General features: G+C 46.4%; 2 long non-coding RNA genes across 2 annotated transcripts; both read left to right on the top strand.

Annotated features, from left to right (window-relative positions):
* Positions 1 to 15,004: 15,004 nt before the first annotated feature.
* LOC124702997 lies at positions 15,005 to 23,498 on the top strand. The gene is made up of 3 exons (XR_007002860.1): positions 15,005 to 15,033; positions 23,267 to 23,372; positions 23,440 to 23,498. It is a non-coding gene; the product is annotated as an uncharacterized LOC124702997 (long non-coding RNA).
* LOC124702996 lies at positions 21,145 to 21,903 on the top strand. The gene is made up of 3 exons (XR_007002859.1): positions 21,145 to 21,231; positions 21,657 to 21,746; positions 21,829 to 21,903. It is a non-coding gene; the product is annotated as an uncharacterized LOC124702996 (long non-coding RNA).
* Positions 23,499 to 23,545: the final 47 nt, after the last annotated feature.

Below are 23,545 nucleotides of genomic sequence, written 5' to 3'. Positions count from 1 at the left end.
CAATGACATGTAGAACAAGTATATGATGATGAAATATGGACCTGGGTTCCCAGCTATCTACACTAGTGGCAACTCTCCAATAACAAGTGTTGGGTGAACAAATTACAGTCGGGCAATTAATAGGATTGAAATAGCATTAAGACAGAATATCAAGATCATTAATCATGTAGGCATGTTTTCCAATTATAGTCGTACGTGCTCGCAATGAGAAACTTGCACAACATCTTTTGTCCTACCAGCCGGTGGCAGCCGGGCCTCAAGGGAAACTACTGGATATTAAGGTACTCCTTTTAATAGAGCACCGGAGCAAAGCATTAACGCTCCATGAAAACATGTGATCCTCACATCACTACCATCCCCTCCGGTTGTCCCGATTCTTGTCACTTCGGGGCCTTTGGTTCCGGGACGAGTGACATGTGCATACAACTTGTAGATACAATCTAAGCAATAATTATAAAGCTCAAATCTAAGATCATGCCACTCGGGCCCTAGTGACAAGCATTAAGCATAACAAGATTGCAGCAACAATAACTTCATAAACTTTGTAGATAGACAATCATAATGTAACAATCCATCGGATCCCGACAAACACAACACCGATTACATCAGATGAATCTCAATCATGTAAGGCAGCTCATGAGATCATTGTATTGAAGTACATAGGGGAGAGAATACCAACTAGCTACAGCTAGAACCCGTAGTCCATGGGGGAACTACTCACGGAGCATGATGGAGGCGATGGTGTTGATGGAGATGGCTTCCGGGGGCACTTCCCCGTACCGGCAGGGTGCCGGAACAGAGAGTTCTGTCCCCCGAATTGGAGTTTCGCGATGGCGGCGGCGCCCCTGGAGTCTTTCTGGGGTTTCGTCAAGTGGTACAGTGTTTTTAGGTCGAAAGGGATTTTATAGGCGAAGAGGCGGCGCAGGGGGGCACCTGGGGGCTCCCCACCACGAGCCGGCGCGGGCCCGGGCCAGGCCGCGCCGCCCTATGGTGTGGTGGCCCTCCGGCCCCTCTCCGACTCTTCTTCGGTGTTCGGAGCCTTCCGGGAAAAATAGGAGGTTTGGTCTTCGTTTCGTCGAATTCCGAGAATATTGCCCGAACAGCCTTTCCGGAACCAAAAACAGCAGAAAACAGGAACTGGCACTGTGGCATCTTGTTAATAGGTTAGTTCCGGAAAACGCATAAAAACATTATAAAGTGCAAGCAAAACATGTAAGTATTGTCATAAAACAAGCATGGAACGACATAAATTATGGATACGTTGGAGACGTATCATGCCTCTAGGCCAGATATCATGCTAAGTGTAGGGATGTGTGCTCATTTTCAATCTGCTCCTAAGGAGAGCCATTTGATGGCGGTCAAATGGATTCTAAGATACCTTGTTCTTACTCCTACTCTCGGGCCGTGGTATCCAAAGGGGTCAACCTTTGAACTCATTGGCTATTCGGATTCCGATTGGGCCGGTGATAAGGTTGACCGGAAGTCTACCTCCGGGGCTTGCCAATTTATTGGCCGGTCAGTGGTGAGTTGGTCATCCAAGAAACAAAACTCCACCGCTTTATCCACCGCCGAAGCCGAATATATATCCGCGGCATCTTGTTGCACTCAGTCGTTATGGATGAAGCAAATCTTGAAAGACTATGGCGTATCTCTTGGTACGGTGCCTCTTCTATGTGACAACGAAAGTGCAATAAAGATCGCCAATAACCCGGTTCAACATTGTCGCACCAAACACATTGACATTCGCCTACGTGACCATGTTGCCAATGGGGACATTGATCTCACTTATGTGGGGACAACATACCAATTGGCGGATATTTTCACTAAGCCTTTGGATGAAGCCCGGTTTGTAAACTCGAGAGGAGAACTTGGTATTCTTGATCCTAAAAACTTAGATTGAATAACTTCTTGCACTATATTCTTGCATTTATCTTGCTATCTAGCTTAGAGGCACATCACATATGGGGATAGTCATCTTACCATATCTTGGTATGATGCATACCTATGTGTGCAACATAAATAGACCCAATGTCACTATATGAACCCAAGCATGTCTCTTCGAGGTCTCATGACATTTGCGCTTTAACATAGGGGGAGTAATTCCCCCGCCCCTCATTAAGCCTCAATTGCAAATTGACTTGACTATATAAGGCTAAATGATCTTATTGCAAAAATCATTTCAAAATGATTTATGATTCTTGATATATATTTCGAATCATGCCCATTGTTGCTATTTGCATCTTGTTTGGATTTTATCTCCAATAGGTATGCCTAGATAACCTTGTGTTTCCAACCCCATGTCTATGCTCACCTCATCATCATCTATCTATCTATATGTACATGTCATCATCTGAGCATTCACACACAATTGCACAAAGAATAGGGGCAAAAAAAAAGGCAAAACGTGTCAAAACTGGGGTGGCTGGTCTCTGGCCCGGTTGGACCGGCCTCTGCGCCTGGCCACCCGGCGCCAGGCCCGGTCAACCGGGCGGCACACCGGCCATGTGGCTGGTTAAGTGGGGAGGAGGTTACCCCTTGGGGGTCTTCTTCCTAACTTCCCCCCCTCCACCATAAACACCATGGGCGCCGCCTCCATCATCCCCACCTCTTCCTAGGGCCTTCCCACCACTAGAATCCTCTCAAACTTCACCAAATCATAGATCGGGACACTTGAATCATCTCCACCAAGGGATTTGGTCCCTCTCAAAATACATTTGGAGATCTTGAGGATTTGGCTCTCAAGCCCTCCCTAGGTGTTTTCTTTGTTCCCTTGAGCAAGGAGGACCATGTCTTTGGGTAAATTCCTCTCCTTTCCCTCTATCTCTAAGTCCTCCTAACCCATTGCATATTATTGAGGAAAAGTTGAAAAAAAATTAGGGTTAGGGTTAGGGTTTGTAAGTCCTCATGCCATTAGAGTGTCTGATGTCTACGCACGCTTCTATTCCTGTAGACAGTGTTGGGCCTCCAAGAGCAGAGGTTTGTAGAACAGCAACAAGTTTCCCTTAAGTGAATCACCCAAGGTTTATCGAACTCAGGGAGGTAGAGGACAAAGATATCCCTCTTAAGCAACCCTGCAATTACGATACACGAAGTCTCTTGTGTCCCCAACATTCGATGTTCATATTTAAATAACCTTAGAGTGCATGATAGACAAACGCAATTATACCGAGTACTAACATAGCATGCACACTGTCAACATCAGCTATGAAAGGGGGAATAGATCACATCAATACTATCATAGTAATAGTTAACTTCATAATCTACAAGAGATCACAATCATAACCTATACCAAGTACTTCATGATGCACACACTCGTCAACATTACATCATGGAGGAGGAATAGACTACTTTAATAACATCACTAGAGTAGCACATAGATGATATTCAACTAGATCACAAAGAGAGAGATGAACCACATAGCTACGGTAAAGCCCTCAGCCTCGGGGGAGAATTACTCCCTCCTCATCATAGGAGACAGCAGCGTTGATGAAGATGGCGGTGGTGTCGATGGAGATGCCTTTCGGGGGCAATTCCCCGTCCCGGCAGGGTGCCGGAACAGAGACTTCTGTCCCCCGAATTGGAGTTTCGCGATGGCGGCGGCTCTGGAAGGTTTTCACGGTGTTTCGTCAATCCGTGTCGAAGATTTAGGTCGGGACGGCTTAAATAGGCGAAGAGGCGGAGTCGGAGGGGCCACGGGGTCCCACACACTAGGGGCGCGCCCCCAGGCCGCGCCGCCACCACGTGTGGGGCCCCCAGGGCTCCCCTCTGGTGCCTCTCCGGTGTTCTGGAAGCTTCCGGGGAAAATAAGGTTCTGGGCGTTGATTTCGTCTGATTCCGAGAATATTTCCTTACTAGGATTTCTGAAACCAAAAACAGCAGAAAACAGGAACTGGCACTTCGGCATCTCGTCAATAGGTTAGTTCCGTAAAATGCATAATAATGACATAAAGTGTGTATAAAACATGTGAGTATCATCATAAAAGTAGCATGGAACATAAGAAATTATAGATACATTTGAGACGTATCAATGTCTCACACCACTATGCACATATTCCACTCTACTGATATAGTATATGTTCAAGTTTATGAGTTTTTGCATGATTTTGTGGTTGAATTTCTGGGCAAATCTAACAAATCGACAGCACCCGGCCCCACGGCGCGGTCAACCGGCTGTTCAACCGGGTCCGGCGCGTGGCCCGGTCGACCGGATGTGAAACCGGCCCGCCGTCCGGTTGGACCGGACCATACGCCGGGTCGCCCAGTTCTTCGCACAACTCCATCAAAACACTTGAATATATGCTATGCTCTTTGGCCTCCCTATTTCCTGATGACATGTACACTTACCCCACTGCTATCCTCGCTCCATTTTCTTATTCACAGGTGATTCAAGTGATGTTGGCCTTGGCACTGTTCCCAGGCGAGCAAGGCATGAGAGGCCTCCAGGGTGCCGTACTAGCTCTCGCGTGCCTCCTAGAGCACCTCAAGATACTGGACCAGGGAGCTCAGCTGGAGGAAGAGGCAATAAAGTTGGCCACAAAAAGAAAGACAAGCATGCAGCTGAACAGGATGAGCTTATTGAGAGGGTGCCACAATTCAATGTGGGCACAACACATCTTGGTGATTGGAGAAGTGTTAGGGAGGAAAATCCATATCGGTTTGAGGAACGGACTTACACTGGTGGGGACAAGTTTTTATGGACCTACACTCAAGCAAGCATATGGGAAGATTTCTACAACTCTAGAGAGTGTATGAAGAATGGTACCATTGTGATGCCCAAGGCCATCAACAAGGAAGAGCTTGCCTTACATGAAGCCACTGTATCGCTTTGTGGTTGATACCCTGAAGAGTATGGGGTTGTATGATCTTGTGTGCTTGAAGCCCAGTGATGAAAAGGGAGAAGGGCGCTATTGTCCAATTCTTGTCCGTCAATTCCATTGCACTGTGTTCTTCCATGATGATTATGATCGCACTATGACCTGGATGACTGGCAAAGAGAAGTACTCATGCACATATCTTGATTTCTGTGAAGCCATGGGTTTTGGTGGTCGTCGTGCTCGTGGGTTTAAGATTCATTCTCAGGATAAGTTCACTAAAGGAGACATTGCCTTCTGCTATCCCTCGGAACCTAGCTGGTCCTCCCACTATCTCTGGGATGTATTACTCCTATCTTGTGCTTACCAAGATGTTCCGTGAGAATCTCATCAGCAAGTCAGGTGACTCCAGTGAATGCCGTAACTACCACCTGAATCTGATGTACTATTGCCGTCCTGAGAACATTAGGGCAATTGATGGTTGTGATCTCATTTACTGTGAGTTGAGGCGTTCTGTTCGGGGCAGCATGACTCCAAATTATGCTCAGTACATTCAGCGGCTCATCAATAAGGTGGTCCCTCGTCCCCACAATAAGCAAGATCAAATGGTCAAGATGGGACCATTCAAGTTTTCCACTCAGGACACTCGACCGGAAATCCCAGCCATGATGCCCTCTGAGCGCCGTTCCAAGGAAAGACATGATCCTGTAGCTAGCTCCAGCTACTTTAGGCGCCCCAAGCGCGGTGCCTCTCGTTTCTTCACCAGCCTGTGGCAGATGTGCAGGAATACCAATGATGTTGCACATCAATATCTTGCCTTGAACCAGGAGACCATGAGGCGCCAAAATGAGTTCATGGCTGCAAGGAATGCCCATGTTCCTCCTTCTGGACCTGAGATGGAGCTTGTGATTGCACCAACTTGGGAGATGCCTCCCATTGATGATGAGATGTTCCAGAACTTTGACTTCTCTATTTATGCTCATGGTGGTCTTCCCCCTAGAACTGCTCGTGCCCCTGTTGCTGATGATGATGAAGACGATCAAGAGTATGATGATGAGGATGGTAATGGTGATGATGACGAGGGTGATGACGATGGCTCTACACCCGCTAGGACAGAGTTCTATTGATGGGAGCGCTAGCATCCCTACTCTTTTCTTCGCCTTTTTGGTGTTCCGATGCCAAATGGGGAGAAGAGAGTAGAGTCTAGGATCACGGGTTCTTTGGTTGGCACAAGCCATGGTTGATACTTTATTTGCTTCTTATTTGGCTTGTGCTTATTTGCTTTGCTTTCTCAAGAACCATTTGCTATTTGAACAATTCGTGTGTGGACAAGTACTTGTATGCTTAATCACTCTATTGGATGATCATGCTTTATGCTTATATATCTTGATATACATGTCCATACCCTGCTTGTTTCCTAAAGATATTGGGGGAGCTTCCCATATTCCACAAATGGTGCACTTTGCATTCAAACGCAATTTCTCCAAGTGCACACATTATGGGGGAGCTGTCGTAATATCGTATATGCAATCAAGGTTTAAAGCTTATCATAATATCTATATGTGACCCTAGCTCGGTTTGTCATCGTATACCAAAAAGGAGGAGATTGTAAGGGTATTTTACCCTTATCCATTATTTTGGTAACAATGACACCGTGCTAGAGTGTTTGGCCTAATACATGTTTATAAGGTTAATCCCAGGTATTAGCCAAAGAGGCATAAATGGTGTATGAATGGAACAAGAAGGCTAAAGGAGACCCTCCACTTCGACAACAATCAAAAAGGGTTCTACTGCATCCTACCGGTCAGAGACCCGGTCGGACCGGCCCCTACACCGGCGAGGCCCGGCGCAGACCGGCTTCTGTGCCGGTGCCAGTCGGGGAGTGTATTGTAAGACACAGAGACTCCCTGGTCAGGCGCCCGGTTTGGACCGGCCGGTTCCGGTCAGGCGCCCGGTCGGACCGGGTGCTGGGCCGGGCGCCCCGGCGCCAACCGGCCCCTGTGCTGATGCCATCCGGGAGGACTACTGCAAGACAAAGACATGCTCCGGTCACGGTCCGGCCCCCGCCCCGGTTTGGACCGGCTGGCCCGGTCCCTGGCCCGGTCTGACCGGGCCCTGCGCCGGACGGCCCGGCCCCTGGTCCGGTTGACCGGGTTCCTCGAGGAAAATGCTGAGGTGGCAAGTCATCAACAACCATATTTAAAGTGGCACTATATATACCCCTTCTTCTACCTCTGAAGGGGTAGGCACTACAGTACAAGCTGTTCTTGAGGTCTCTCTCTCATACTCCATTGTTAGAAACACCAAAAGCCTCAGATCTCCCTCTTCCTCCACCCAAACTCAAATCCCTCCGGGAAAATGATAGAGGAGGGCCCGATCTACTGTTCTACCAAGCCAAATCTTATTCCCCCTTGTATTCATCAAGAAACTTGCTCTCTAGGGTTCCTTGGAAACCCTAGGTGGGCAAGAGAGGTCCGGAAGCATCCTTGCTGTGGATTTGCTCCTGACAAGATTGTGAAGGTTTGGAGGCTACTCAAAGTCTACCACAAGTGAGTGAGCTATTCCTTCGTGGGATAGGCTCTAAAGAATAGGGTGAGAATTTAGATAATGAAGAAAGGAAAATATAAAATATAAAAACTAACGCCTACGCCTACTCCTCCTCATCGTCGTCGTCGTCGAGCACGATGAAATCTAGTACCAGCCACGGCCAGTTGGTAACCGGCGGAACATACGCCGGTGCCGGCGGTGGAGGTGGAGGTGGAGCAGCTCACGTCGGTGGTGGAGGTGGAGGTGGAGCAACCCACGCCGGTGTTGGATGTGGAGGTGGAGCCGCCCATGAATTCTACGCCGGAGGTGGAGGTGGAGGTGGAGTCGGAGGCGGCAGTTGCGGGGTCGAGTTCTAGAGCATTCGTCGTAGGGCCTCTTCCTCCGTGAGGCCCAACGGCATGATGCCGACGGCGTACCGGGGCAGCGTCGGCTGCACCGATCGGTCCACCTCCGAGACAAGGACGTCGAGCCTCTCGATCTCGTCGTTGGTCATCGTCCCCGAGAAGTTGAACTTCCGGCCCTCCGCCATGGCCGCCTGCCATTCGTGGAAAATGCAGGCGACGCAGTTGTCGCTGTCGTCCTTGGCCTCCTCGTTGTGGTAGGCCAGCGCGTCGCAGTCCTTGTCGGCATCATCGTCATGTGGAGGCGTCGGTGGCTGCCGTGTTCGACGACAAGGCGGCGGTGGCTGCTCAAACAGTAAGTCCCTATCGCCGAGTAAGCTCACCTGCCTCCTCGGATCATCCTCGGTCTCGCGCCAGCTGTGCCAGCTATTGGAGTCGACGACGAAGGCGGGATCGGCGCGGAGGTCCGGCAGTAGGTACCACCGCCTGCGCCGGATCTCGGCGCTTCTACCTTGCTCGCACAGAGGCACGGGCGGCTCAGCCACCTCCGCTAGCCATCGCATGGTGTCCAACTCTGGTGCATGAGCCGCGCCACCTCGGCGGGCAGCGGCACCCTGTTCGGTCACGCCTCCTTCTTGGTGCCGCTGCCGGACGCCTCGAAGTCGTTTTTCTTCTTCCCCATAGTGATGCGACGGCGCGCGATGGTGCGGGTGGGAGCAAAGGTGTTTGTGGTATGGGCAATGGCAGGGACGATGCCGGTCGACTTTAAAAGGCCGGACGCGCGCGGGACACGATGCCATTGATGGCGGCGCAGAAGCCCATTTGTCGTCTCCAAAAGAGGTAGCCGCGATATTAATGGCAAAAGTTGCGGTGCAGACACAGACGCGAAAGTGATGACCACTAAAGGGGCGGCTCAAAAGCAATATGCTCGATAGAGCTCTATGGATCGCTGACAGACAGGCCCGATGAAAAAGCAAGCGGTCACTTAGCGTGTCCGTCGCGATCCAGACACAAATATGCGTCAGAATGCGTCTCCACCAACGGGCATGATTACTATACGTCGGGCGCTGAATCGTATTTTGGGCCTCTCCTCGCTGACGGCGATCCCCACCCTCACACTCCGTGCTCCACCCTCCCGAGGAGCAAGCGTGGCGGCCGAGCAAGAACGCGATGAAGAGCCTGCTAACGAAGCTCCATCAGAGCAAGTACAATAAGTCCTAGTCAGCTGGCTACAAGCATTAAAATAATATATTTGTGTCTAGTTGGAGGAGAGAGAAGAGGAGAGAGAGTGTAAGTAGGCTCTTATGCAAGAGCTAGCTCTAGCACTTGCTCCTAGCCAAGTTGTGTCAATGAAATGTGGGTCATCCATTAAGAAAGCAGTACATTCTTATAGCCAACTATTGTACTTGTTGGCTACAAATTAACTACAGATAACATGGCATCTTCTTTATAGCCAACAACCGACTACGCTATTGGAATTACTCTCAGCGGGTCACCGCTGCCCTCGCTATGGGAAGCCCTGAAACTTCTGGTCCTGACATCGTGGAGCAAGCGGGGTAGGTCTTCCGGTTAATTAATTAGCTTGCACGTGTGTGCGGGGGTTTTAAAAAGGATGTGATTTGTACCCATGTTAGTCTTTCCTGGCATATCGAGTAGAGATTAGAATGCCACATTACCTCTCTGGTCATGCTCTGTTCCTTGACCCTTCCTTTCTAGGGAAGATGATAATCGAACTCGCTCTTTCTAAAAAGGCTCAGCATATGCCTTGGACGAGACAATGCTGTTAGTGCAACCTAACTCCAGATCTTCAACCTTTGCAGGTCACTCGAACCCGAACTAGTTCGTCTTCGCCACAGTTTTCTCTACTCAGATCGCCCCAGGCGATCCAAGAGATCTACAAGGTTTTCCCCTTTCAATTACAGTTACCGCAATTAATTGTGCCTATTACCATCACCAGTTCACAACCTATTAGTTTTTCTTTTATTATTCACACTAGCCTTCAGTCCTTCTCGTAGAAGATATAGAATGGCCTGGTTATTATTGCAGTACCACCCATCATAATAATCACTTACTAATGAGCATATTACCTTGCTTGTTCTGGCCAGCATTGAGGAGCATGTCAGAGACGTGAGCAGGAGGGAATTTGAAGCATTGACACTTGATCACTCACCTCCTACACCTGACTTAACTCACAGGCATGGCCATTATATGTTGCTTCTTCTCTTCTGTTTTTCTTTCATGGCTGTTGGTTCTTCTCTTTAAATGATGACAAGCCCTTGTTGTATGTAACCCCCACGGATGGTTAAGGTCCCTTACTCCCTTTGATCACATGATTATAAAATCACCTACAAATTTCATGTAAGATAAAATGAGCAAATAACACAGGTTATAATGATCTTTCTACCGAAAATTCCAACACTTCCAGGGTTTATAAACCTATCTCGGAACTATTTGAGTATGTTTTACTGAAAATTCCAACTATTTGAGTATATAAAACTTTAGCTAATACAAACATACGGTTTGCAATGGTACTACATTAGCATGCCTGTTGCTCATTAGAACCATGGCGTACTATCCATTGATTTATTTTTCTTTTTGTTTATCTCCAGGTTTATGTTGCTTTTGTCACTAGTTACAGGTTACAAATTTGCAGATTCAGCATATTATGACACAAAGAAATAAAGTTTACCTGTAATACATGAATCAAAATTATCATTCACCAGTCAGCATAACCGTGCTTGTTCCATCAGGGTTGAGAAGCATGGCAACGAGGTGACCAACACGGAGTTGGAAGCACGGACAATGCATCAATCACCTCCAACACTTGGCTCAACTCCTAGGTACTACATTGGCCTCTGCTAGCTCCCTAAAAAAACTTCAGTGGTTATTCCTTGTTATTATTGCAATACCTACATCGTAATAGTCACTGGCTAATAAGCATATTGGTTTGCTTGTCTTGGTAAGCATTGAGGAGTATGCCAGTGAGGTGAGAGCACTGAAACTCGCTCGGTCACCTCCTACACTTGACTCAACTCACAGGTACTACATTGGCCTCTTTTTGCACAGCTCTCTGTAGAACCATGGATTAATATTGTTGATTGAATTTGCTTTTTGTTGATGTCAATTTGATCTTGCTGCTTATTAGTACTACTTAGAAGCCTGAGAGCAATAAATATATATATAGTTATATACATGTAGCATTCTTTCACCTGTTCTGCATATCATTCAAACATGTATATTAATCGTCAACTTCAAAAATGAGTTGAAGAGGATTATTTATATCAAATAACTGGTAGCTTTAGAATAATCACTGATTGTGCGGAAATTTATCACTCTAGGTCCATGGAATGTGCTTATGACACTACCAACAGGGACACTGGCTCTGAAATTGTTGGGGAGAAGCCCAAAAGTAAATCTGTTCCTTGGTACGTATGATTATTTTGCTTTTGTTCATCTCATGTTTTATTTATTAAGTTTTAGTTTGTAAGTCTTGAATGCATTAATGTAGCTAGAAGCCTCAAAACACTTAATTTTACTTGTATATAAATGGATCACATCATATAAAAAAGCAGCAGGGCAACATGTCATTAGTGTGCTGTAGGATAGTGTTGACCTAATCCACAACGAGATAACTACTATGCATATTATTTTTGGTCAAAGTCAAACTTTATAAAATTTGACCAAATATTTAGAAAATAATATCAACATCTACAACATCAACCCAATGTTATTAGAACCATCATGAAATACATTTTCATATTATATGCATTTGGTATTATGAAATCTAACATATTTTTACATATAAATAGTCAAACATTATAAAGTTTGACTTTGACCAAAACTCTGTGGTAGACTACATAGGCATAGACTAGGTGATAAAATATTTTGAGGAAATAGTTTGTTCTTTCTTGTGCTTCAAGCATAGATAAATAGCATCTTATATGGTGGATACTAAGAGTGTTAACTTCTCTTAATACAAATAGCCTTACTAGATGTTTCTTTAAACTGCGTTGCACCCGCCTCTCCTCCTTTGGCGCACAGTATCGCTAACCATTCCGGATGAACACATGGAAGTAAAGTTGTGCCATGGAAGAGATCTAAGTATTTCAGCCCCTGTGATCCTCCTGGCTTTCTTAAATAGAAAGTTTTCCCCTTTAGCTCTTGCGCTTGTATAGGAGTTGCGGTTTTTTTTCCTGCTCTTGCTAGTTCCTTCCATGCATCTTATCCCAATTCAGGCTCCTTGATGCATCCTAGTGTGCAAGTAAACAAACCAAACAGTACAAATGGACAATCCGATTGATTTTCTGCTGATGGTTTTTCTTTGCTTTACTTGTCTCACGAATTACAACTGTGGTGCCATTCCAATTTATGTGAAGCGCATGTACCTGATCAGAACTCATGATCAGTATATCGATCATTGCATGTCATCTTAATTCTGACTTGCTGAACCTCAATGAACAGTGTGTGTATATATCAATGCTGTTTTACAGCTTTTCAGTATGTGTAGCATAGCTTCTGCTATGCTACCTCTTGGGCTCAGTGATGTGTGTGGACACCTTGCATTTTTTTTTGATCCTTTGGGTGTTGGTCTGATTCAGGGCACAAAGGCATTTATACATCGACATTGTGGAGGTTTTGATTGCCCATAAACATGGCAACAGCGACCCAGCCCAGCATAAACTGGATGCTGAAAAATATTGGGCAGCAGGAGAGGAAATTGAAGCTCCAAAAGTCTCAGAGTCCCTTGCCTCTCTAACAGCAAAACTAGCGCAGTATGTTCCTATATGATTATTATATAATTATTATTGAAGCATGCAGCAATTTAAACCTATTTGTTGTAGGGGCGAAGCATCTACAAAAGAAATCATTGAGAATGGTAAGAAGTGGATGGGCGAGGAAGTCATGTTGGCTTTTGAGAAGTACAAAGAAGGAAAGAAGCAATTCAAAGTAAGTGATTTTCTACTATTTTATCCATTTTAATCGACAGTAAGGTTCTTAATTTATAGGGTGTTGTATCAGGACATGTTGTATTGCTTCGATAAGATTCAACACCAGTGCTTCAGTGTGGAGAGCTACAACCATATATTTCATCACTTCAACTTTACTGTGAAGACAAAAAAGATTTCGGACGATCATTGGTCATTGATATCTTTTTTCGCTGAAGTGAAGGAGCTATATGGAAGGAAGTACTATTCATGTTACAAGCTAAGTTCATATGATGATGGCATGTGCTTTTTTGCCTTCTCTTTCGTTCTAATTAACTCTGAATCGTGTTAAATTTGTTTGGTGCAAAATTATCATTTTGAGCTCATGAATTATATTTTTTTTTAGGTCACTGCTACGCTTGCCAGAATCAAGGGATGCATGCACTGCAGCACCCTATTTTGGGGCTTGGGTATGAGGGTGGCCATGCTGCTATGGGCCCTCCCTTCGTTTATCTTGAAGATGATGATTACTTTGATTGAGTGATGATGGTCTATGATGTCGAGGGGACTTGACATACAATGCGTCAAAGTAAGAAGATTTGGTGGTCCGAATTTGGTTATGATATACATAATAACAATGTTGTGTATGCCAATCTCCTAAACTTATTTTGTGGTTTTTCTTAAACTTTAGCATGGTGATATGGGTCCGGGTGCAATACAAGCCTTAGTTGAACCAAGGATGTACATCGTGCTTGTCCTCGACATGCATAACATGATTGTTGAGAAATGAGTGTAGAAATTTTGTAGACTATGGCATCTATGACTTTATGGGACAACCGGTGTGGCCGCATAGATGTGGAGACTGAATCCGGTGCTTTCTTGATGTGTACCATAACATTCGAGATTTAGATATGCATGCAGATATTTAAAAGGATCTCATTGAGTAGTGGTGGATATAGAATGGCCACCAAAACCACTAGTTTTATCTCTATGTCTCATGTTGTATGTGATTAACTTTATGTGTTTTTGCGATGAACTTTGTGTTGATTTGTATGCTAAGAATTGCTGAACTATTTGTATTGTGATGTAATAATTAAGTAATTTTATATTATTTGCACATATATGTATGGAGTTGTGGAGAATAAATAGGTATGTGGTGTCAAATTTTATGTCATCTGCTACGGTAGCATGCCCTAAAATCATCATTACGACATAAACTGTTTTGGTGTTCTATAGCCCAATTTTTGTACCATAAAACTTTTTCCGGGTGCCCTGTTTTACATCATCTATTAGACACGTTCTTAGATTTTGAAATATGCATCTCGACACGATTTATGTTGCAATGTAGGAATGTTCAGAACTAGAATCAGAACTTGCATGCACAGCTTTGTGTCGATCACATTGCTTCCTTCTCGAGAAAACATGAAGTTTTGAGCTAGCTTCGCTTCATTCACTGACAAGTAGAAGTTGTTTACAAGCCTAGAAAGGCCACACCCGGGTACAACACTACAACTAAGCTGCTGGAGGTAGGATCCAGGCAAGGCCCGAGGCTCCTACTGCAACCCACGATCTGGCTTACACCTTAATCGAGTCGAGGAGGCTGCCGAGTTCAGGTCGCACACCATCGAAGATGATGCCTTTGCGCCGCTTTCATAGCCACCAAGCTATGAGCATGATCACCAAGAAAGTGCCCTTTCGAGCAGCTGTTGGGGTCGCTAGGACGGCCTCCTGCCACCAATCCACGAATCTGTCCCCAAGGGACTATTCCTTTGGCTCCAGCTTACTTGTGCTTGTTTAGAAGTTGAGACTCTCTTCCTTCACTGGTCTACATTTTCCTTCATGCATCTTTCCTTCTCAAATCCATGCTAAACAATCTTATGCATTGGATCTGCACGATGCAATGCCGTGCACTCAAGACCAGGCCTAGAATATTCTACCATGCTACAATCTGTGGAATAACAGGCTCTTTGCTCTAGCTATTTGTTGTACAATTACAGCCTGTGGTACCATATGCCAATTTAGGTGAAGCATACGTACATGATCAATATATTTGCATTTCATACAAATTTTGGCTTGTTGCACCGCAGTGGCCAGACGATTGTATATATATTATATTGTTTAACAACTTTTCAGTATGTATATATCATAACTTTGATACATTGCATGTTAGGCTCAGTGATGTGTGTGTATTGTTACTTTGCATTTGTTGATCGTTTGGGTGTTGGTCTGATTCAGGGTATACAAACCGGTACGCTTTGACATCCTGGAGGCTTTGATTGGCCATTCACATGGCTACAGCAACCCGGCCTAGCATAAACTGGATGCTCAAGAAATTTGGGAATCAGGAAAGGAATTTGTAGCTGTTGAAGCATCAGAGTTCGTTGCCTCTCCGACAGAAAATCTAGCACAGTACGTTCGCATATAATTTTTGAAGCATGCAGAAGTTTTAACCTATTTGTTGCAGGGTAAGAAGTGGATGGGCAAGGAAGTTATGCTGGCTTTTGGGAAATACATTGAATGAAAGAAGCAATTCAAAGTAAGTGGTATGTTGACATCTTCCCTGTGACTCCTCTTACTCAAATATGAGTGAGATGTGTGCTTGCTAAAGTTTTTGTGACCCTAAGCTACTTAGGATGGGCTCGGCCAAGTGATGTTTATCACTGTTGGGCATATTATTTTTTATAGCCACTTGTTTTTCATGCTTTTTTTATACTTGTAATAATTTATAGTTTGTAAAAATGAATATCGTAAAGACTTTGCAATGTTGTGTTTAATTAATAAATGTGTAATTTATCTATTCTTCAATTTCGTATTCTTTCTCATTATTGTCTTAATTTCTAATTCAAATATTTTTGAATTGTAATTAGAAAGTTATAGTTTGAATTCAAATTATTCTTTTGTCTAGGATTCAAATTTGAAGTCTTATTATTCATATTTGAATTGAATTCAAACTATTCCCCCCCAAAACACATAAATTCTACAAATGTCATGTCGAAATGTGTCGACCCCGCAATGACTAAAACCCTAATTCAACAGAAGAGAGACCTCGATCCTCCTGTGTTTGCTTTTAATTGCGAGAAAAATTGCCTCGATTTGAGATGCAAATGCACACAAGCTTGCTACCTCTACCCTGCATTTGTCCGAATACCTGGGATGTTACAACCACCGCAATGAACTCCTTCCATTTTTTACTTTATGCCGTACCTACAATGTATAACATAACTCGTTGGTTTGTTTTGTTCTTATCTTAGATAACCATTGGGTCGAGGCTGTGGCAGGTGAGCAGACTATTGATGTCGCCGTCCAGTTCCTCAAGCTCTGGGAGGCCGTCGAACCCTATTCGATGCAAGACGGCATGGATACCTTCCGTTGGAAGTGGACTAACGATGGGATCTATTCCGCCAGATCAGCCTACCTTGCCTTCTTCCAGGGAAAAACTACGATGCCAGGCGCCGCAAACATCTGGGACTCCTACGCCCCGATGGCATATAGATTGCATGTGTGGCTAGCGCTGCGCAGACGTTGTTGGACGGCTGACCGCCATATCCGCCGTGGCCTGCCTTCTCACGTCCTCTGCCCCCCTGTGCCAGATGGCCGACGAAACCATCGACCACCTGTCGGTCGAGTGCTCCTTTGCCCTACGGGTCTGGGATGGTGTCACCCAACGCACCGGCGTCTCACTCCCCTCCCCGGCCGACAACCTCTCCGACTGGTGGCCTACGACAGTCCACTCGCTCAACGCTGTGAGCAGAAAGGACGGGAACTCCCTCGTTATGCTTGTCATCAGATTGCTTTGGCTACAACGGAACGATCGGGTCTTTGACGGCAAGTCCAGGACCTCAGACCAAATGGTTGATCAAGTCGTCGATACATGGCGAGCATGGACGGTAGCCCGTGGTAGACAGGATAGAGGCAAAACCTAGGTGGGGTGGGTGTTTGTTACCACTACAAGCCGCCTGTGGCTAGTGGTGGCGAGGTGGACTACTTTACCTTGTACGGACAATGTCATTTTCTCCCTTTAAACTTATAATACAAAACGCGCAAATCTCCTGCGGGTACTTGAAAAAAAAATTAAGTAGTGACGGTGAGAGACCCCTTTTCATCTAAAAAAAGAAAATCGCAAGTCAGAGTTAAGGGTCTGTCTTGTTCACGGCTAGTCGAGTCCGACCGAGTGTGTACTTGGGTGCATCGTGCGTCTCACTGTTGGACTCCTGAGACTCTATGAACCCGGCCGGCGAGCGCGTGTGCACCTTTCGCCTCGATCGTGCATTCGTGCGCCGATTCGTCTCTGGCCGACTTGAATAAAACAGATCCCGGCCCCTCGATCGATGGAGCATACCCGCCGCCGTCGTCCACGCGCCATGGACCAACCGTCTTCTTCCACCAGCCGTGGCCCCAATCCAAGGTGACACCTGTCCCCTCCTATGGCTCTTGCCGCTATATATGATCGGAAGTGCCTCGCGTACGACAAAACTGCTACGATTTATGTACGATTAGACTCACAGGGAAACTCCCATGATCTGGCCCACTTGCTGACTCTGGCACATATGAGTCTGGTCGTACCGAAATATCGAACAAAATTTATCGTATGTATAGCATTGCTCATATATGATCGTGTTTCGGCATTTAGCTTTCTCCTCTCACGATTAGAGTATCTCCACTTGTCCTCATATCTATATGAGTTTCGGCGCAGCTGTTTTAGGGTCCATATGGTGGAGCGTCGGCGAAAAAACAAAAATAGGCGTCGGTTGGCTGCTAGCCGCGGCCCATATACTAACAAATTAAAAATTTCAAAATATAAAAATATTCAAAAAAAAGTAGATTCATAGATAGTTCGGCCATACTTAGCCAATATTTATACAAATTTAAAAACGTAGTAAAAAAACCTAAAAACTAATAACCGCCGCCACCACGGCCTAGCCCTATGCGGCGGTACATCGCCGCCGTGTTGTCCTCCTCGTCGTCATCGGGCTCCTCCTTCTTCGGATGTGGCATGTAGCTGCAGCCCTGGCCGACGTCCCTGCGCCTCCCGCGCGGCCTGCTGGGCTGGCCAGTGTTGTTGTCCTTGTCGAGGTTGATGACGAGGCCGAGGCGAGGGCGGCGCTCCTCCTCTACGCGGCGGTGATCCGCCGCGCTTCAGGCATCGGCGATCTCGTCCGTCGACGCGAAGGATTCCAGTTGGGCTTGGCGCAACCCAGGGAATTCCTCCGGACCGTCCTCCGCCTTGACGATGGAGGACGCCGCCTTGTACTCCGGCGGTGGCGTCCACTCGCGCTGGCGCGGCGGAGATGGTTGGCGCCGCCATTGCGGCGCCTGCGAACAGGCGCTTCCTCCGGTTCATCCTTCACCGACGCCAAGAATCACGGCGAGGGCGTGTTGTAGGGGGAGTACCTGGCCGACGACCCTCGCGATGAGGAGGATCGGGAGGAGGAGGAGGAGGAGGGCGAGGTGGAGCCCACCTGTCGCCGCGCTGCCCACTGGCCGTTGCCGCGGGGGGCCGCCAGGCTGCCGTGGTGGCATCTGCAGCGACGGGTCGTTGTCGTCGGCGATGTAGTCGAGGACCCACGCTAGGGTCCTCCCAGGCGCGCTCCACCAACGCCGACGTCCGCTGGAGTTGTTGTTTGCCGGTGGGTCACCGCTGCCGTCGTAGGCAGCGAGGCAGTCTTCGCGCTGGCGCTGGAAGAACGCCGTCCACATTTGGTCGTTGTCCTGTGACCAACGCAGGTCGTTCCGCTCCTCCCGTGTCAGCTGCTCCCAAAAATGATCGTAAATGGCGATGGCGCGCTCGGTCCCGGCGGGACCGGCAGGCCGCCGCGGCTGAGCGCCCATCCCCCGGACAACACATGTCCCACGGGACGGTGTAGCGCGCGCTCCAGAGGGCGCGCACCTCGGTGACTTGAAGCCACCGGCGGCTGAATCCGTTGGCGGTGGCGCCTTCTCTCTCTTGGCGGTCCATGGCTAGGGCTAGGGTGTTGGAGAAGGTTTGGAGGAGGAAAGGGCAAGGTCGTTGGCTGCAATGTGCGGTGAGGGGGTGCGCGCGGTGATTTATATGGCGCCGAGGAAGCGTTGGTGGGCATTAACGCGCCGCTGAAGACGAACAGACTGCGCTGAAGACGACCAGACGCATTAACACCAACGCGATGCGACGCGGAAGGCGAGCAGGCGCAGAAGGCGAAGCGGCCTTTGATGGGCGCGCAAGGCGAGGAGGAAGGCGACTCCGCCGATGCTGATGGGATGGGTCCACATCATGCAGGCGTTGCCCGCGCCTACTTCACGGGTCGTTCCTGCCAACACGTTGAGCGCCCTTCGCCCCTGCTAGCCTCCCTTTCTACTGGGTTCGGCCTAGGGAGCTGGATGGATAGTTAAGCTGCGCCAGCGCAAAATCTATTTTGGAGGCTGCGGCTCGGAGCGATTTTGGGCGCCGGCATTTCCGAGAGGCCTATAGAAAACCTTTGGGAAGGACAAGTGGAGATGCTCTTAGGTATCCAGTTTCGTTGTTCTTGTCTTGTTACCAGTTTGAGTCTCTTTTCATCAGTTTGAACTTTTGGTTCAATTGGCTATCTTTCATGGTAGAGTCAAGAGGTCTCAAGTTCAAGCACGCAGTTTTAAAAATAAAAGAAAAAAGATTCGGCGGGCCGCACTGAACCCACGCTAAGGACTAAAATAGGCTAAACGTGAGGGGAAGTGTTGAATATAAATCCTAGTCTATTTCCATCAGTTCGAACTTTTAATTCAATTGGCTAGTGCAGCAATCTTTCATTAGATCGGTTGGGAGATGCCGCTGGTGCCACCACGTTTGGTTTGGGACAGGCTTGTTTCCATCCATGTTTCTCAAACAGTTTTTTTTTACAATAAGTTTAGACGATAATTTATAATTGTATTTAAGTTTGATGATATTTTACATAGTTTAAATAAAATTTAACTAAACTTTAGAACTAATCTAACGGCTATGGCGGCCACCGCAGTACACAAAGTACCGGTAGTCCGAGTCGTCGACCTCATCGCGTTGGTCGGGCTCATCGTCAGGCTCATCTTTGACGGCGACGTTGAATTCAGCATTGGCTGCTGCTACCGGCGTCGTCATCTCGCGTGAGGTCGATGATTGGTGTGCCTGTCTCGCGGATCGACGCCACGATCGCGTCCTCGATCATCCCCTCCTAGGCGTGTTGGTTGTTTATCGAGTCCAGCCACGCCTAATTGTAGCCGGGCATGTCCTCTGGGTCATTGGCGCTACAGACGCTCATTTTGCCTCTGGTCGAGTGTCCGTGCAAACGCAAACTGACGCCCTGACGGCGATCCCCACTCCGTGCTCCACCCTCACACCTCTGCTCCTACTAATCCTCCCGAGGAGCAAGCGTGGCGAGCGAGCAAGAACGCGATGAAGAGAAGACTGAAGAAGCTGAAGCTCCGTCAGCAGGCCGCCGCTCGCAAGCTAGAGCAGGGACCCAGTGAGCTACACAAGGAGGAGCCCTGGACACCCCAAGTTCGCCAAATCTCCACTCCCGGTGCCCTCGCTTCGGCAAGCCACGGCCACCCTGAAACTCCTGCTCCTGCTCCTACTAACCCTACCGAGAAGCAAGAAAGGCGAGCCAGTAACAAAGCCCAGAAGCAGGAGCTGAGGAAGCTCCGTCAGGAGGCCGTCGCTCTCGACCTGAGCTGCAGTGACCCAGTGAGCTACAGAAGGAGGATCCCGAAGTTTGCCAAATCTCCCCTCCCGGTGCCCTCGCCATGGCCACCCTGAAACTACTGCTCCTACTAACCGTCTCTCGAAGCAATTTATGCGAGCCAGGAAGATAGTTCAGAAGGAGCACCGTCTGGCGGCCGTTCTCAAGCTAAAGCAGGGACCCAGTGAGCTGCACAAGGAGGATCCCGGGACACCCCACGTTCGCCAAATCACACCAGGATCGCTCTCCCCTCCCGCTGCCCTCGCCAAGGGGAGCCCTGAAACTTCTGGTCCTGACATCGAGGAGCAAGCGGGGTACGTGTTCCAGCAGATTAATTAGCGTGCGGGGGTTTTAAAAAGGATGCGATTTGTACCCATGTTATTCTTTCCTTGCAGTAGAGATTGAATGTCACATTAGCCAGGATCTCTGGTCATGCTCTGTTCCTTGACCCTTTATTTCTAGGGAAGATGATTATTGATATCGCTCTTTCTAAAAAGGCTTAACATAGGCATTGGACAAGACAATGTTGTTTGTACAAACTAATTAACTCCAGATCTTCCAACCTTTGCAGGTCACTCGAACCTGAACCAGCTCATCTTCGTCACAGTTTTCTCTACTCGGATCGCCCTAGGCGATCCAACAGATCTACAAGGTTTTTGGATTTTTCCCTTCTCATTGCAATTACCTCAATTGTGCCTATTACCATCACCAGTTCACAACATATTAGAATTTTGCTATTCACCATAGTCTTCAGTTTTTTTCGTAGACAAAATATAATGCCCTGGTTATTATTGCAGTACCTCCCATCTTAACAATCAGTGACTAATGAGCATAGTACCGTGCTTGTTTTTGTCAGGGTTGAGGAGCATGTCAGAGAGGTGAGCAGCAGGGAGTTTGAAAACTTGACATTGGATCAATCACCTCCACCTGACTCAACTCACAGGTATGACCAATATACGCTGGTTCTTCTCTTTTCTTTTTCTTTGATGGCTGTTGGTTCTTCTTTTTAAATTGTCGATGCGTGTTGTATGTAAACCCCACGGGTTCTGTGAGTGTGTTATCCACAAAGCTCGATGTGCTTCCAAGGTTTACAAGCCTATCTTGGAACCATTTGCATATTTTTTAGCTTATACACACATATGTTTTGCAACGGTACTACATTGGCATGCGCATTGCTCAGTAGAACTATGCCTTAATATTTATTCTTATATTTTGTTAATCTCTAGGTTTATCTTATTTTTTATAAATAATTCAAGTCCAAAATTTGCAGATGTTGCATTAAGGCACAAATAAATTTAATTTTACCTGTAACAAATGAATCAAAATTATCATTCACCAGTGAGCATATTACCGTGCTTGTTCCATCAGGGTTAATAAGCATGACAGCGAGGTGAGCAACAGGGAGTTGGAAGCACGGGCAATACATCAATCACCTCCGAAACTTGACTCAACTCCTAGGTACTACATTGGCCTCTGCATATCTCCCTAAAAAAATGTTGTAATAGTCACTGACTAATATTGGTTCCCTTGTCTTGGTAAGCATCGAGGAGTATGCCCTTGAGGTGAGAGCACTGAAACTTTCTCAGTCACCTCCTGCACTTGACTCAACTCACAGGTAACATTAGCCTCTTCTCCGTAAAACCATGGGTTAATAGTTAACGATTGATTTTTCCTGATTCATCAATCTCAATGTTTATCCTGTTGTTTGTTACTATACTTAGAAGCCTCAAAGCCATAAAAATAAATACTTGTAGCATTATTTCATCTGTTCTGCATATCATTATGTATATTCATCTTAAACTTCACAAAAAATAGTTGAAGAAGATTATTAATATCAAAAAATGGTAGCTTTTTTATCAATCTCAATGTTTATCCTGTTGTTTGTTACTACTTAGAAGCCTCAAAGCGATTAAAAAAATACTTGTAGCATCTTTCATCTGTTCTGCATCTCATTATGTATATTCATCATCAACTTCACAAAAATTAGTTGAAGAAGATTATTTATATTAACAAAATGGTAGCTTCGGAATCATGATTGATTGTGCGGACATTTCTTTCTGTAGGTCCGAGGAATGTGCTTATGACACCAACAGTGAGACTGGCTCTGAAATTGTTGAGGAGAAGCCCCCCAAAAAATCAGTCCCTTGGTATGTATGATGATTTTACTTTTGTTCATCCCATGTTTATTTATCGGGAAATCTATTTAGGGAATGTTCCACGGTAGCTCTCCCGCACGGCGCACTGCAGTCTGTCCGATGGCACTCGTGCAGCAGAGATAGATGCGGAGGACGAGCATCACAATTCATTAGAGTTCGTCTGTCATTATCTCACCCCTGTCGACCTTTCCAATTCACACTCACCACCCCAAAGGCAGCCACATCCCCAGTCCTTCACAAACTCCAGATCTGCACCTCAGAGAACAGTGTGTATATTTTTTTCAAAATGGGGAAAGCCCCGGCCTCTGCATCAATAGATGCACACAACCATTTATTAAAATACTACGAAAAATTCAAAGTTTACAGCTCACAGATCTGATTGGGTGATACAAAATCAACTATGGAATTTTTTCGAACAGTGTGTATATTAGTATATATATGGAGCTCAATGCTGTTTAACAACTTTTCAGTATGTATGGCATAGCTTTTGCTATATTACCTCCTAGCCTCACTGGGGTGTGTGTGTCTGTGTGGATTGTTATTTTTCATGTTGTTAATCATTTCGGTGTTGGTCTGATTCAGGGTATACAGACCGGTACGCTTTGACATCCTCGAGGCTTTGATTGGCCATTCACATGGCTACAGCAACCCGGTCCAGCATAAACTGGATGCTCAGAAAATTTGGGAATCGGGAAAGGAATTTGTAGCTTCTGAAGCATCAGAGTCTGTTGCCTCTCCGACAGAAAGTCTAGCACAGTATGTTCCCATATGATTTGCATATAATTGTTGAAGCATGCAGCAGTTTTAACCTATTTGTTGCAGGGGTGAAGCATCAACAAAGGAGATAATTGAGAATGGTAAGAAGTGGATGGGCAAGGAAGTTATGTTGGCTTTTGAGAAATACATTGAAGGAAAGAAGCAATTCAAAGTAAGTGATTTTGTACTATTCTGTCCATTTTATCAGCAAGTTCCGTATTTATAAGGTGTTGTTTCAGGACGTGTTGTATTGCTTCGATGAGATTAAATACCAGTGCTTCAGTGTGGAGAGCTACAGTCATATATTTCATCACTTCAACTTCACTGTGAAGATGAAAAAGATTT

The sequence above is a fragment of the Lolium rigidum genome, chromosome 3 (assembly GCF_022539505.1).
Source record: "Lolium rigidum isolate FL_2022 chromosome 3, APGP_CSIRO_Lrig_0.1, whole genome shotgun sequence".
In the NCBI taxonomy this organism is placed as follows: Eukaryota; Viridiplantae; Streptophyta; class Magnoliopsida; order Poales; family Poaceae; genus Lolium; species Lolium rigidum.
Note: the sequence above shows the minus strand (reverse complement) of the source record. Positions and strands in the feature narration are given on the sequence as shown.